Source organism: Bombus terrestris, chromosome 10, assembly GCF_910591885.1.
Source record: "Bombus terrestris chromosome 10, iyBomTerr1.2, whole genome shotgun sequence".
In the NCBI taxonomy this organism is placed as follows: domain Eukaryota; kingdom Metazoa; phylum Arthropoda; class Insecta; order Hymenoptera; family Apidae; genus Bombus; species Bombus terrestris.
This window is the reverse complement of record NC_063278.1, coordinates 11,697,495-11,718,974: the sequence shown is the minus strand read 5'-3', so window position 1 is coordinate 11,718,974 and position 21,480 is coordinate 11,697,495.

Below are 21,480 nucleotides of genomic sequence, written 5' to 3'. Positions count from 1 at the left end.
GATATAACGTATAACGTTATATAGTATTACGATATAACATATAACGTTATATACTATTACGATATAACGTATAACGTTATATACTACTATGATATAACGTATAACGTTATCTACTATTACGATATAACGTATAACGTTATATGCTATTACGATATAACGTATAACGTTATATGCTATTACGATATAACGTATAACGTTATATACTATTACGATATAACGTATAACGTTATATGCTATTACGATATAACATATAACGTTATATACTATTACGATATAACGTATAACGTTATATACTATTACGATATAACGTATAACGTTATATAATACTATGATATAACGTACAACGTTATATAGTATTACTATATAACGTATAACGTTATATGCTATTACGATATAACGTATAACGTTATATGCTATTACGATATAACGTATAGCGTTATATACTATTACGATATAACGTATAGCGTTATATGTTATTACGATATAACATATAACGTTATATACTATTACGATATAACGTATAACGTTATATAGTATTACGATATAACGGATATCGTTATATACTATTACGATATAACGTATAGCGTTATATGTTATTACGATATAACATATAACGTTATATACTATTACGATATAACGTATAACGTTATATAGTATTACGATATAACATATAACGTTATATACTATTACGGTATAACGTATAACGTTGTATGCTATTATGATATAGCTAATAACGTTATATAGTATTACGATATAACCTTTAACGTTATATACTATTACGATATAACGTATAACGTTATATACTATTACGATATAACGTATAGCGTTATATGTTATTACGATATAACATGTAACGTTATATACTATTACGATATAACGTATAACGTTATATAGTATTACGATATAACATATAACGTTATATAGTATTACGATATAACCTTTAACGTTATATACTATTACGATATAACGTATAACGTTATATGCTATTACGATATAACGTATAACGTTATATGCTATTACGATATAACGTATAACGTTATATGCTATTACGATATAACGTATAACGTTATATGCTATTACGATATATCCAGTAACGTTATATGCTATTACGATATAACGTATAACGTTATATGTTATTACGATATATCCAATAACGTTATATAGTATTACGATATAACGTATAACGTTATATGCTATTACGATATAACGTATAACGTTATATAGTATTACGATATAACGTATAGCGTTATATGTTATTACGATATAACATATAACGTTATATACTATTACGATATAACGTATAACGTTATATACTATTACGATATAACGTATAACGTTATATGCTACTACGATATAACGTATAACGTTATATACTACTATGATATAACGTATAACGTTATATAGTATTACGATATAACGTATAACGTTATATGCTACTACGATATAACGTATAACGTTATATGCTATTACGATATAACGTATAACGTTATATGCTATTACGATATAACGTATAACGTTATATACTATTACGATATAACGTATAACGTTATATGCTATTACGATATAACATATAACGTTATATGCTCTTACGATATAACGTATAACGTTATATACTATTACGATAAAGCGGATAACGTTATATACTACTATGATATAACGTATAACGTTATATAGTATTACGATATAACGTATAACGTTATATGCTATTACGATATAACGTATAACGTTATATGCTATTACGATATAACGTATAACGTTATATGCTATTACGATATAACGTATAACGTTATATGCTATTACGATATAACATATAACGTTATATACTATTACGATATAACGTATAACGTTATATGCTACTACGATATAACGTATAACGTTATATACTACTATGATATAACGTATAACGTTATATAGTAATACGATATAACGTATAACGTTATATGCTACTACGATATAACGTATAACGTTATATGCTATTACGATATAACGTATAACGTTATATGCTATTACGATATAACGTATAACGTTATATACTATTACGATATAACGTATAACGTTATATGCTATTACGATATAACATATAACGTTATATACTAGTACGATATAACGTATAACGTTATATACGACTATGATATAACGTATAACGTTATATACTATTACGATATGACGTATAACGTTATGTGCTATTACGATATAACGTATAACGTTATATGCTATTACGATATAACGTATAACGTTATATACTATTACGATATAACGTATAACGTTATATACTATTACGATATAACGTATAACGTTATATGCTATTACGATATAACATATAACGTTATATACTATTACGATATAACGTATAACGATATATAATACTATGATATAACGTATAACGTTATATAGTATTACGATATAACGTATAGCGTTATATGTTATTACGATATAACATATAACGTTATATACTATTACGATATAACGTATAACGTTATATACTATTACGATATAACGTATAACGTTATATAGTATTACGATATAACGTATAACGTTATATAGTATTACGATATAACGTATAACGTTATATACTATTACGATATAACGTATAGCGTTATATAGTATTACGATATAACGTATAACGTTATATACTATTACGATATAACGTATAACGTTATATAGTATTACGATATAACGTATAACGTTATATGCTATTACGATATAACGTATAACGTTATATGCTATTACGATATAACGTATAACGTTATATCCTATTACGATATAGCGTATAACGTTATATAGTATTACGATATAACATATAACGTTATATAGTATTACGATATAACGTATATCGTTATATACTATTACGATATAACATATAACGTTATATGCTATTATGATATAGCCGATAACGTTATATAGTATTACGATATAACGTATAGCGTTATATGTTATTACGATATAACATATAACGTTATATACTATTACGATATAACGTATAACGTTATATACTATTACGATATAACGTATAACGTTATATAGTATTACGATATAACGTATAACGTTATATAGTATTACGATATAACGTATAACGTTATATACTATTACGATATAACGTATAGCGTTATATGTTATTACGATATAACATATAACGTTATATACTATTACGATATAACGTATAACGTTATATAGTATTACGATATAACGTATAACGTTATATGCTATTACGATATAACGTATAACGTTATATGCTATTACGATATAACGTATAACGTTATATCCTATTACGATATAGCGTATAACGTTATATACTATTACGATATAACGTATAACGTTATATAGTATTACGATATAACATATAACGTTATATACTATTACGATATAACGTATAACGTTATATGCTATTATGATATAGCTGATAACGTTATATAGTATTACGATATAACGTATAGCGTTATATGTTATTACGATATAACATATAACGTTATATACTATTACGATATAACGTATAACGTTATATAGTATTACGATATAACGTATAACGTTATATACTACTACGATATAACGTATAACGTTATATACTATTACGATATAACGTATAACGTTATATACTACTATGATATAACGTATAACGTTATATACTATTGCGATATAACGTATAACGTTATATGCTATTACGATATAACGTATAACGTTATATACTGCTATGATATAACGTATAACGTTATATACTATTGCGATATAACGTATAACGTTATATGCTATTACGATATAACGTATAACGTTATATACTGCTATGATATAACGTATAACGTTATATAGTATTACGATATAACGTATAACGTTATATGCTATTACGATATAACGTATAACGTTATATCCTATTACGATATAGCGTATAACGTTATATAGTATTACGATATAACACATAACGTTATATGCTATTACGATATAACGTATAACGTTATATGCTATTATGATATATCCAATAACGTTATATAGTATTACGATATAACGTATAACGTTATATGCTATTACGATATAACGTATAACGTTATATACTATTACGATAAAGCGTATAACGTTATATACTACTATGATATAACGTATAACGTTATATAGTATTACGATATAACATATAACGTTATATGCTATTACGATATAACGTATAACGTTATATGCTATTACGATATAACGTATAGCGTTATATAGTATTACGATATAACGTATAACGTTATAAAGTATTACGATATAACATATAACGTTATATACTATTACGATATAACGTATAACGTTATATGCTATTACGATATAACGTATAACGTTATATGCTATTACGATATAACGTATAACGTTACATGCTATTACGATATAACGTATAACGTTATATAGTATTACGTTATAACGTATAACGTTATATACTATTACGATATAACGTATAGCGTTATATGTTAATGCGATATAACATATAACGTTATATACTATTACGATATAACGTATAACGTTATATACTATTACGATATAACGTATAACGTTATATAGTATTACGATATAACATATAACGTTATATACTACTACGATATAACGTATAACGTTATATGCTATTATGATATAGCTGATAACGTTATATAGTATTACGATATAACGTGTAACGTTATATACTATTACGATATAACATATAACGTTATGTACTATTACGATATAACGTATAACGTTATATACTATTACGATATAACGTATAACGTTATATAGTATTACGATATAACGTATAACGTTATATGCTACTAAGATATAACGTATAACGTTATATGCTATTACGATATAACGTATAACGTTATGTACTATTACGATATAACGTATAACGTTATATGCTATTGTGATATAGCTAATAACGTTATATAGTATTACGATATAACGTATAACGTTATATGCTATTACGATATAACCTATAACGTTATATAGTATTACGATATAACGTATAACGTTATATGCTATTACGATATAACATATAACGTTATATACTATTATGATATAACGTATAACGTTATATACTATTACGATATAACGTATAACGTTATATAGTATTACGATATAACGTATAACGTTATATGCTACTGAGATATAACGTATAACGTTATATAGTATTACGATATAACGTATAACGTTATATGCTACTACGATATAACGTATAACGTTATGTACTATTACGATATAACGTATAACGTTATATGCTATTGTGATATAGCTAATAACGTTATATAGTATTACGATATAACGTATAACGTTATATGCTATTACGATATAACATATAACGTTATATAGTATTACGATATAACATATAACGTTATATACTATTACGATATAACGTATAACGTTATATGCTATTATGATATAGCTGATAACGTTATATAGTATTACGATATAACGTGTAACGTTATATACTATTACGATATAACATATAACGTTATATACTATTACGATATAACGTATAACGTTATATACTATTACGATATAACGTATAACGTTATATAGTATTACGATATAACGTATAACGTTATATGCTACTAAGATATAACGTATAACGTTATATAGTATTACGATATAACGTATAACGTTATTTTCTATTACGATATAACGTATAACGTTATGTACTATTACGATATAACGTATAACGTTATATGCTATTGTGATATAGCTAATAACGTTATATAGTATTACGATATAACGTATAACGTTATATACTATTACGATATAACCTATAACGTTATATAGTATTACGATATAACGTATAACGTTATATGCTATTACGATATAACGTATAACGTTATATGCTATTACGATATAACGTATAACGTTATATAGTATTACGATATAACGTATAGCGTTATATGTTATTACGATATAACATATAACGTTATATACTATTACGATATAACGTATAACGTTATATACTACTACGATATAACGTATAACGTTATATAGTATTACGATATAACGTATAACGTTATATACTACTATGATATAACGTATAACGTTATCTACTATTACGATATAACGTATAACGTTATATGCTATTACGATATAACGTATAACGTTATATGCTATTACGATATAACGTATAACGTTATATGCTATTACGATATAACGTATAACGTTATATGCTATTACGATATAACATATAACGTTATATACTATTACGATATAACGTATAACGTTATATACTATTACGATATAACGTATAACGTTATATAATACTATGATATAACGTATAACGTTATATAGTATTACTATATAACGTATAACGTTATATGCTATTACGATATAACGTATAACGTTATATGCTATTACGATATAACGTATAGCGTTATATACTATTACGATATAACGTATAGCGTTATATGTTATTACGATATAACATATAACGTTATATACTATTACGATATAACGTATAACGTTATATAGTATTACGATATAACGGATATCGTTATATACTATTACGATATAACGTATAGCGTTATATGTTATTACGATATAACATATAACGTTATATACTATTACGATATAACGTATAACGTTATATAGTATTACGATATAACATATAACGTTATATACTATTACGATATAACGTATAACGTTGTATGCTATTATGATATAGGTAATAACGTTATATAGTATTACGATATAACCTTTAACGTTATATACTATTACGATATAACGTATAACGTTATATACTATTACGATATAACGTATAACGTTATATACTATTACGATATAACGTATAACGTTATATGCTACTACGATATAACGTATAACGTTATATAATACTATGATATAACGTATAACGTTATATAGTATTACTATATAACGTATAACGTTATATGCTATTACGATATAACGTATAACGTTATATGCTATTACGATATAACGTATAGCGTTATATACTATTACGATATAACGTATAGCGTTATATGTTATTACGATATAACATATAACGTTATATACTATTACGATATAACGTATAACGTTATATAGTATTACGATATAACGGATATCGTTATATACTATTACGATATAACGTATAGCGTTATATGTTATTACGATATAACATATAACGTTATATACTATTACGATATAACGTATAACGTTATATAGTATTACGATATAACATATAACGTTATATAGTATTACGATATAACCTTTAACGTTATATACTATTACGATATAACGTATAACGTTATATACTATTACGATATAACGTATAACGTTATATACTATTACGATATAACGTATAACGTTATATGCTACTACGATATAACGTATAACGTTATATACTACTATGATATAACGTATAACGTTATATAGTATTACGATATAACGTATAACGTTATATGCTACTACGATATAACGTAGAACGTTATATGCTATTACGATATAACGTATAACGTTATATGCTATTACGATATAACTTATAACGTTATATACTATTACGATATAACGTATAACGTTATATGCTATTACGATATAACATATAACGTTATATGCTATTACGATATAACGTATAACGTTATATACTATTACGATAAAGCGGATAACGTTATATACTACTATGATATAACGTATAACGTTATATAGTATTACGATATAACGTATAACGTTATATGCTATTACGATATAACGTATAACGTTATATGCTATTACGATATAACGTATAACGTTATATGCTATTACGATATAACGTATAACGTTATATACTATTACGATATAACGTATAACGTTATATACTACTATGATATAACGTATAACGTTATATAGTATTACGATATAACGTATAGCGTTATATGCTATTACGATATAACGTATAACGTTATATGCTATTACGATATAACGTATAACGTTATATGCTATTACGATATAACATATAACGTTATATACTATTACGATATAACGTATAACGTTATATACTATTACGATATGACGTATAACGTTATATGCTATTACGATATAACGTATAACGTTATATGCTATTACGATATAACGTATAACGTTATATACTATTACGTTATAACGTATAACGTTATATACTATTACGATATAACGTATAACGTTATATGCTATTACGATATAACATATAACGTTATATACAATTACGATATAACGTATAACGATATATAATACTATGATATAACGTATAACGTTATATAGTATTACGATATAACGTATAGCGTTATATGTTAATACGATATAACATATAACGTTATATACTATTACGATATAACGTATAACGTTATATAGTATTACGATATAACGTATATCGTTATATGCTCTTACGATATAACATATAACGTTATATGCTATTACGATATATCCAATAACGTTATATAGTATTACGATATAACGTATAGCGTTATATGTTATTACGATATAACATATAACGTTATATACTATTACGATATAACGTATAACGTTATATGCTATTACGATATAACGTATAACGTTATATACTATTACGATATAACGTATAACGTTATATACTATTACGATATAACGTATAACGTTATATGCTATTACGATATAACATATAACGTTATATACTATTACGATATAACGTATAACGATATATAATACTATGATATAACGTATAACGTTATATAGTATTACGATATAACGTATAGCGTTATATGTTATTACGATATAACATATAACGTTATATACTATTACGATATAACGTATAACGTTATATACTATTACGATATAACGTATAACGTTATATAGTATTACGATATAACGTATAACGTTATATAGTATTACGATATAACGTATAACGTTATATACTATTACGATATAACGTATAGCGTTATATAGTATTACGATATAACGTATAACGTTATATACTATTACGATATAACGTATAACGTTATATAGTATTACGATATAACGTATAACGTTATATGCTATAACGATATAACGTATAACGTTATATGCTATTACGATATAACGTATAACGTTATATCCTATTACGATATAGCGTATAACGTTATATAGTATTACGATATAACATATAACGTTATATAGTATTACGATATAACGTATATCGTTATATACTATTACGATATAACATATAACGTTATATGCTATTATGATATAGCCGATAACGTTATATAGTATTACGATATAACGTATAGCGTTATATGTTATTACGATATAACATATAACGTTATATACTATTACGATATAACGTATAACGTTATATACTATTACGATATAACGTATAACGTTATATAGTATTACGATATAACGTATAACGTTATATAGTATTACGATATAACGTATAACGTTATATACTATTACGATATAACGTATAGCGTTATATGTTATTACGATATAACATATAACGTTATATACTATTACGATATAACGTATAACGTTATATAGTATTACGATATAACGTATAACGTTATATGCTATTACGATATAACGTATAACGTTATATGCTATTACGATATAACGTATAACGTTATATCCTATTACGATATAGCGTATAACGTTATATACTATTACGATATAACGTATAACGTTATATAGTATTACGATATAACATATAACGTTATATACTATTACGATATAACGTATAACGTTATATGCTATTATGATATAGCTGATAACTTTATATAGTATTACGATATAACGTATAGCGTTATATGTTATTACGATATAACATATAACGTTATATACTATTACGATATAACGTATAACGTTATATAGTATTACGATATAACGTATAACGTTATATACTACTACGATATAACGTATAACGTTATATACTATTACGATATAACGTATAACGTTATATACTACTATGATATAACGTATAACGTTATATACTATTGCGATATAACGTATAACGTTATATGCTATTACGATATAACGTATAACGTTATATACTGCTATGATATAACGTATAACGTTATATACTATTGCGATATAACGTATAACGTTATATGCTATTACGATATAACGTATAACGTTATATACTGCTATGATATAACGTATAACGTTATATAGTATTACGATATAACGTATAACGTTATATGCTATTACGATATAACGTATAACGTTATATCCTATTACGATATAGCGTATAACGTTATATAGTATTACGATATAACACATAACGTTATATGCTATTACGATATAACGTATAACGTTATATGCTATTATGATATATCCAATAACATTATATAGTATTACGATATAACGTATAACGTTATATGCTATTACGATATAACGTATAACGTTATATACTATTACGATAAAGCGTATAACGTTATATACTACTATGATATAACGTATAACGTTATATAGTATTACGATATAACACATAACGTTATATGCTATTACGATATAACGTATAACGTTATATGCTATTACGATATAACGTATAGCGTTATATAGTATTACGATATAACGTATAACGTTATAAAGTATTACGATATAACATATAACGTTATATACTATTACGATATAACGTATAACGTTATATGCTATTACGATATAACGTATAACGTTATATGCTATTACGATATAACATATAACGTTATATACTATTACGATATAACGTATAACGTTATATACTACTATGATATAACGTATAACGTTATATAGTATTACGATATAACGTATAGCGTTATATGCTATTACGATATAACGTATAACGTTATATGCTATTACGATATAACGTATAACGTTATATGCTATTACGATATAACGTATAACGTTATATGCTATTACGATATAACATATAACGTTATATACTATTACGATATAACGTATAACGTTATATACTATTACGATATGACGTATAACGTTATATGCTATTACGATATAACGTATAACGTTATATGCTATTACGATATAACGTATAACGTTATATGCTATTACGATATAACATATAACGTTATATACTATTACGATATAACGTATAACGATATATAATACTATGATATAACGTATAACGTTATATAGTATTACGATATAACGTATAGCGTTATATGTTAATACGATATAACATATAACGTTATATACTATTACGATATAACGTATAACGTTATATAGTATTACGATATAACGTATATCGTTATATGCTCTTACGATATAACATATAACGTTATATACTATTACGATATAACGTATAACGATATATAATACTATGATATAACGTATAGCGTTATATGTTATTACGATATAACATATAACGTTATATACTATTACGATATAACGTATAACGTTATATAGTATTACGATATAACGTATAACGTTATATGCTATTACGATATAACGTATAACGTTATATCCTATTACGATATAGCGTATAACGTTATATAGTATTACGATATAACATATAACGTTATATAGTATTACGATATAACGTATATCGTTATATACTATTACGATATAACATATAACGTTATATAGTATTACGATATAACATATAACGTTATATACTATTACGATATAACGTATAACGTTATATAGTATTACGATATAACGTATAACGTTATATACTATTACGATATAACGTATAGCGTTATATGTTATTACGATATAACATATAACGTTATATACTATTACGATATAACGTATAACGTTATATAGTATTACGATATAACGTATAACGTTATATAGTATTACGATATAACGTATATCGTTATATACTATTACGATATAACGTATAGCGTTATATAGTATTACGATATAACGTATAACGTTATATACTATTACGACATAACGTATAGCGTTATATGTTATTACGATATAACATATAACGTTATATACTATTACGATATAACGTATAACGTTATATAGTATTACGATATAACGTATAACGTTATATAGTATTACGATATAACGTATATCGTTATATACTATTACGATATAACGTATAGCGTTATATGTTATTACGATATAACATATAACGTTATATACTATTACGATATAACGTATAACGTTATATAGTATTACGATATAACGTATAACGTTATATGCTATTACGATATAACGTATAACGTTATATCCTATTACGATATAGCGTATAACGTTATATAGTATTACGATATAACATATAACGTTATATAGTATTACGATATAACGTATATCGTTATATACTATTACGATATAACATATAACGTTATATAGTATTACGATATAACATATAACGTTATATACTATTACGATATAACGTATAACGTTATATAGTATTACGATATAACGTATAACGTTATATACTATTACGATATAACGTATAGCGTTATATGTTATTACGATATAACATATAACGTTATATACTATTACGATATAACGTATAACGTTATATAGTATTACGATATAACGTATAACGTTATATAGTATTACGATATAACGTATATCGTTATATACTATTACGATATAACGTATAGCGTTATATGTTATTACGATATAACACATAACGTTATATACTATTACGATATAACGTATAGCGTTATATGTTATTACGATATAACATATAACGTTATATACTATTACGATATAACGTATAACGTTATATAGTATTACGATATAACGTATATCGTTATACACTATTACGATATAACGTATAGCGTTATGTGTTATTACGATATAACATATAACGTTATATACTATTACGATATAACGTATAACGTTATATAGTATTACGATATAACATATAACGTTATATACTATTACGATATAACGTATAACGTTGTATGCTATTATGATATAGCTAATAACGTTATATAGTATTACGATATAACCTTTAACGTTATATACTATTACGATATAACGTATAACGTTATATACTATTACGATATAACGTATAGCGTTATATGTTATTACGATATAACATATAACGTTATATGCTATTACGATATATCCAATAACGTTATATAGTATTACGATATAACGTATAGCGTTATATGTTATTACGATATAACATATAACGTTATATACTATTACGATATAACGTATAACGTTATATACTATTACGATATAACGTATAACGTTATATGCTACTACGATATAACGTATAACGTTATATACTACTATGATATAACGTATAACGTTATATAGTATTACGATATAACGTATAACGTTATATACTATTACGATATAACGTATAGCGTTATATGTTATTACGATATAACATATAACGTTATATACTATTACGATATAACGTATAACGTTATATAGTATTACGATATAACGTATAACGTTATATGCTATTACGATATAACGTATAACGTTATATGCTATTACGATATAACGTATAACGTTATATCCTATTACGATATAGCGTATAACGTTATATACTATTACGATATAACGTATAACGTTATATAGTATTACGATATAACGTATATCGTTATATACTATTACGATATAACGTATAGCGTTATATGTTATTACGATATAACGTATAACGTTATATGCTACTACGATATAACGTATAACGTTATATGCTATTACGATATAACGTATAACGTTATATGCTATTACGATATAACGTATAACGTTATATACTATTACGATATAACGTATAACGTTATATGCTATTACGATATAACATATAACGTTATATACTAGTACGATATAACGTATAACGTTATATACGACTATGATATAACGTATAACGTTATATACTATTACGATATGACGTATAACGTTATGTGCTATTACGATATAACGTATAACGTTATATGCTATTACGATATAACGTATAACGTTATATACTATTACGATATAACGTATAACGTTATATACTATTACGATATAACGTATAACGTTATATGCTATTACGATATAACATATAACGTTATATACTATTACGATATAACGTATAACGATATATAATACTATGATATAACGTATAACGTTATATAGTATTACGATATAACGTATAGCGTTATATGTTATTACGATATAACATATAACGTTATATACTATTACGATATAACGTATAACGTTATATACTATTACGATATAACGTATAACGTTATATAGTATTACGATATAACGTATAACGTTATATAGTATTACGATATAACGTATAACGTTATATACTATTACGATATAACGTATAGCGTTATATAGTATTACGATATAACGTATAACGTTATATACTATTACGATATAACGTATAACGTTATATAGTATTACGATATAACGTATAACGTTATATGCTATTACGATATAACGTATAACGTTATATGCTATTACGATATAACGTATAACGTTATATCCTATTACGATATAGCGTATAACGTTATATAGTATTACGATATAACATATAACGTTATATAGTATTACGATATAACGTATATCGTTATATACTATTACGATATAACATATAACGTTATATGCTATTATGATATAGCCGATAACGTTATATAGTATTACGATATAACGTATAGCGTTATATGTTATTACGATATAACATATAACGTTATATACTATTACGATATAACGTATAACGTTATATACTATTACGATATAACGTATAACGTTATATAGTATTACGATATAACGTATAACGTTATATAGTATTACGATATAACGTATAACGTTATATACTATTACGATATAACGTATAGCGTTATATGTTATTACGATATAACATATAACGTTATATACTATTACGATATAACGTATAACGTTATATAGTATTACGATATAACGTATAACGTTATATGCTATTACGATATAACGTATAACGTTATATGCTATTACGATATAACGTATAACGTTATATCCTATTACGATATAGCGTATAACGTTATATACTATTACGATATAACGTATAACGTTATATAGTATTACGATATAACATATAACGTTATATACTATTACGATATAACGTATAACGTTATATGCTATTATGATATAGCTGATAACTTTATATAGTATTACGATATAACGTATAGCGTTATATGTTATTACGATATAACATATAACGTTATATACTATTACGATATAACGTATAACGTTATATAGTATTACGATATAACGTATAACGTTATATACTACTACGATATAACGTATAACGTTATATACTATTACGATATAACGTATAACGTTATATACTACTATGATATAACGTATAACGTTATATACTATTGCGATATAACGTATAACGTTATATGCTATTACGATATAACGTATAACGTTATATACTGCTATGATATAACGTATAACGTTATATACTATTGCGATATAACGTATAACGTTATATGCTATTACGATATAACGTATAACGTTATATACTGCTATGATATAACGTATAACGTTATATAGTATTACGATATAACGTATAACGTTATATGCTATTACGATATAACGTATAACGTTATATCCTATTACGATATAGCGTATAACGTTATATAGTATTACGATATAACACATAACGTTATATACTATTACGATATAACGTATAACGTTATATGCTATTATGATATATCCAATAACATTATATAGTATTACGATATAACGTATAACGTTATATGCTATTACGATATAACGTATAACGTTATATACTATTACGATAAAGCGTATAACGTTATATACTACTATGATATAACGTATAACGTTATATAGTATTACGATATAACATATAACGTTATATGCTATTACGATATAACGTATAACGTTATATGCTATTACGATATAACGTATAGCGTTATATAGTATTACGATATAACGTATAACGTTATAAAGTATTACGATATAACATATAACGTTATATACTATTACGATATAACGTATAACGTTATATGCTATTACGATATAACGTATAACGTTATATACTATTACGATATAACGTATAACGTTATATATTATTACGATGCATCGTATAACGTTATATACTATAACGATATATCTTATCACGTGATGTAGCATTATGTTATAACGTGTTACGTTATATACTATTACGTTATAACGTATATCGTTATATATTATTACGATGCATCGTATAACTTTATATACTATTACGATATAACGTATAACGTTATATAGAGTTACGATATAACGTATAACGTTATATACCATTACGATATAACGTAGAACGTTATATAGTATTACAATATAACGTATAACGTTATATAATATTTCGATATAACGTATAACGTTATATACTATTACGATATAACGTACAACGTTATCTAGCATTACGATATAACGTATAACGTTATATACTATTACGATATAACGTGTAACGTTATATATTATTACGATGCATCGTATAACGTTATATAATATTACGATATAACGTATAACGTTATATACTATTACGATATAACGTATAACGTTATATACTATTACGATATAACGTACAACGTTATCTAGCATTACGATATAACGTATAACGTTATATATTATTGCGATGCATCGTATAACGTTATATACTATTACGATATAACGTATAACGTTATATACTATTACGATATAACGTATAACGTTATATACTATTACGATAAATCATATTACGATATGTAGCATTATGTTATGACGTATTACGTTATATACTATTACGATATAACGTATAACGTTATATATTATTACGATGCATCGTATAACGTTATATAATATTACGATATAACGTATAACGTTATATACTATTACGATATAACGTGTAACGTTATATATTATTACGATGCATCGTATAACGTTATATACTATTACGATATAACGTACAACGTTATCTAGCATTACGATATAACGTATAACGTTATATACTATTACGATATAACGTATAACGTTATATACTATTACGATATAACGTACAACGTTATCTAGCACTACGATATAACGTATAACGTTATATACTATTACGATATAACGTGTAACGTTATACATTATTGCGATGCATCGTATAACGTTATATACTATTACGATATAACGTGTAACGTTATACATTATTGCGATGCATCGTATAACGTTATATACTATTACGATATAACATATAACGTTATATAGTTTTACGATATAACGTAAAACGTTATATACTATTACGATGTATCTTATTACTTTATGTAGCATTATGTTATGACGTATTACGTTATATACTATTACGATATATCTTATTACGTTATGTAGCATTATGTTATAACGTATTACGTTATATACTATTACGATATAACGTATAACGTTATATATTATTACGATGCATCGTATAACGTTATATACTATTACGATATAACGTATAACGTTGTATACTATTACGATTTATCTTATTACGTTATGTAGCATTATGTTATAACGTATTACGTTATATGCTATTACGATATAACGTATAACGTTATATGCTATTACGATATAACGTATAACGTTATATGCTATTACGATATAACGTATAACGTTATATAGTACTACGATATAACGTATAACGTTATATAGTATTACGATATAACGTATAACGTTATATACTATTACGATATAACATATAACGTTATATACTATTACGATATAACGTATAACGTTATATGCTATTATGATATAGCTAATAACGTTATATAGTATTACGATATAACCTTTAACGTTATATACTATTACGATATAACGTATAACGTTATATACTATTGCGATATAACGTATAACGTTATATGCTACTACGATATAACTTATAACGTTATATAATATTACGATATAACGTATAACGTTATATAATACTATGATATAACGTATAACGTTATATAGTATTACGATATAACGTATAACGTTATATGCTATTACGATATAACGTATAACGTTATATGCTATTACGATATAACGTATAACGTTATATACTATTACGATATAACGTATATCGTTATATGCTATTACGATATAACATATAACGTTATATATTATATTACGATATAACGTATAACGTTATATAATACTATGATATAACGTATAACGTTATATACTATTGCGATATAACGTATAACGTTATATGCTATTACGATATAACGTATAACGTTATATACTGCTATGATATAACGTATAACGTTATATAGTATTACGATATAACACATAACGTTATATGCTATTACGATATAACGTATAACGTTATATGCTATTATGATATATCCAATAACGTTATATAGTATTACGATATAACGTATAACGTTATATGCTATTACGATATAACGTATAACTTTATATACTATTACGATAAAGCGTATAACGTTATATACTACTATGATATAACGTATAACGTTATATAGTATTACGATATAACATATAACGTTATATGCTATTACGATATAACGTATAACGTTATATGCTATTACGATATAACGTATAGCGTTATATAGTATTACGATATAACGTATAACGTTATAAAGTATTACGATATAACATATAACGTTATATACTATTACGATATAACGTATAACGTTATATGCTATTACGATATAACGCATAACGTTATATACTATTACGATATAACGTATAACGTTATATATTATTACGATGCATCGTATAACGTTATATACTATAACGATATATCTTATCACGTGATGTAGCATTATGTTATAACGTGTTACGTTATATACTATTACGTTATAACGTATATCGTTATATATTATTACGATGCATCGTATAACTTTATATACTATTACGATATAACGTATAACGTTATATAGAGTTACGATATAACGTATAACGTTATATACCATTACGATATAACGTAGAACGTTATATAGTATTACAATATAACGTATAACGTTATATAATATTTCGATATAACGTATAACGTTATATACTATTACGACATAACGTACAACGTTATCTAGCATTACGACATAACGTATAACGTTATATACTATTACGATATAACGTGTAACGTTATATATTATTACGATGCATCGTATAACGTTATATAATATTACGATATAACGTATAACGTTATATACTATTACGATATAACGTATAACGTTATATACTATTACGATATAACGTACAACGTTATCTAGCATTACGATATAACGTATAACGTTATATACTATTACGATATAACGTATAACGTTATATAGAGTTACGATATAACGTATAACGTTATATACCATTACGATATAACGTAGAACGTTATATAGTATTACAATATAACGTATAACGTTATATAATATTTCGATATAACGTATAACGTTATATACTATTACGATATAACGTACAACGTTATCTAGCATTACGATATAACGTATAACGTTATATACTATTACGATATAACGTATAACGTTATATACTATTACGATATAACGTACAACGTTATCTAGCACTACGATATAACGTATAACGTTATATACTATTACGATATAACGTGTAACGTTATACATTATTGCGATGCATCGTATAACGTTATATACTATTACGATATAACGTGTAACGTTATACATTATTGCGATGCATCGTATAACGTTATATACTATTACGATATAACATATAACGTTATATAGTTTTACGATATAACGTAAAACGTTATATACTATTACGATGTATCTTATTACTTTATGTAGCATTATGTTATGACGTATTACGTTATATACTATTACGATATATCTTATTACGTTATGTAGCATTATGTTATAACGTATTACGTTATATACTATTACGATATAACGTATAACGTTATATATTATTACGATGCATCGTATAACGTTATATACTATTACGATATAACGTATAACGTTGTATACTATTACGATTTATCTTATTACGTTATGTAGCATTATGTTATAACGTATTACGTTATATGCTATTACGATATAACGTATAACGTTATATGCTATTACGATATAACGTATAACGTTATATGCTATTACGATATAACGTATAACGTTATATAGTACTACGATATAACGTATAACGTTATATAGTATTACGATATAACGTATAACGTTATATACTATTACGATATAACATATAACGTTATATACTATTACGATATAACGTATAACGTTATATGCTATTATGATATAGCTAATAACGTTATATAGTATTACGATATAACCTTTAACGTTATATACTATTACGATATAACGTATAACGTTATATACTATTGCGATATAACGTATAACGTTATATGCTACTACGATATAACTTATAACGTTATATAATATTACGATATAACGTATAACGTTATATAATACTATGATATAACGTATAACGTTATATAGTATTACGATATAACGTATAACGTTATATGCTATTACGATATAACGTATAACGTTATATGCTATTACGATATAACGTATAACGTTATATACTATTACGATATAACGTATATCGTTATATGCTATTACGATATAACATATAACGTTATATATTATATTACGATATAACGTATAACGTTATATAATACTATGATATAACGTATAACGTTATATACTATTGCGATATAACGTATAACGTTATATGCTATTACGATATAACGTATAACGTTATATACTGCTATGATATAACGTATAACGTTATATAGTATTACGATATAACACATAACGTTATATGCTATTACGATATAACGTATAACGTTATATGCTATTATGATATATCCAATAACGTTATATAGTATTACGATATAACGTATAACGTTATATGCTATTACGATATAACGTATAACTTTATATACTATTACGATAAAGCGTATAACGTTATATACTACTATGATATAACGTATAACGTTATATAGTATTACGATATAACATATAACGTTATATGCTATTACGATATAACGTATAACGTTATATGCTATTACGATATAACGTATAGCGTTATATAGTATTACGATATAACGTATAACGTTATAAAGTATTACGATATAACATATAACGTTATATACTATTACGATATAACGTATAACGTTATATGCTATTACGATATAACGTATAACGTTATATACTATTACGATATAACGTATAACGTTATATATTATTACGATGCATCGTATAACGTTATATACTATAACGATATATCTTATCACGTGATGTAGCATTATGTTATAACGTGTTACGTTATATACTATTACGTTATAACGTATATCGTTATATATTATTACGATGCATCGTATAACTTTATATACTATTACCATATAACGTATAACGTTATATAGAGTTACGATATAACGTATAACGTTATATACCATTACGATATAACGTAGAACGTTATATAGTATTACAATATAACGTATAACGTTATATAATATTTCGATATAACGTATAACGTTATATACTATTACGATATAACGTACAACGTTATCTAGCATTACGATATAACGTATAACGTTATATACTATTACGATATAACGTGTAACGTTATATATTATTACGATGCATCGTATAACGTTATATAATATTACGATATAACGTATAACGTTATATACTATTACGATATAACGTATAACGTTATATACTATTACGATATAACGTACAACGTTATCTAGCATTACGATATAACGTATAACGTTATATATTA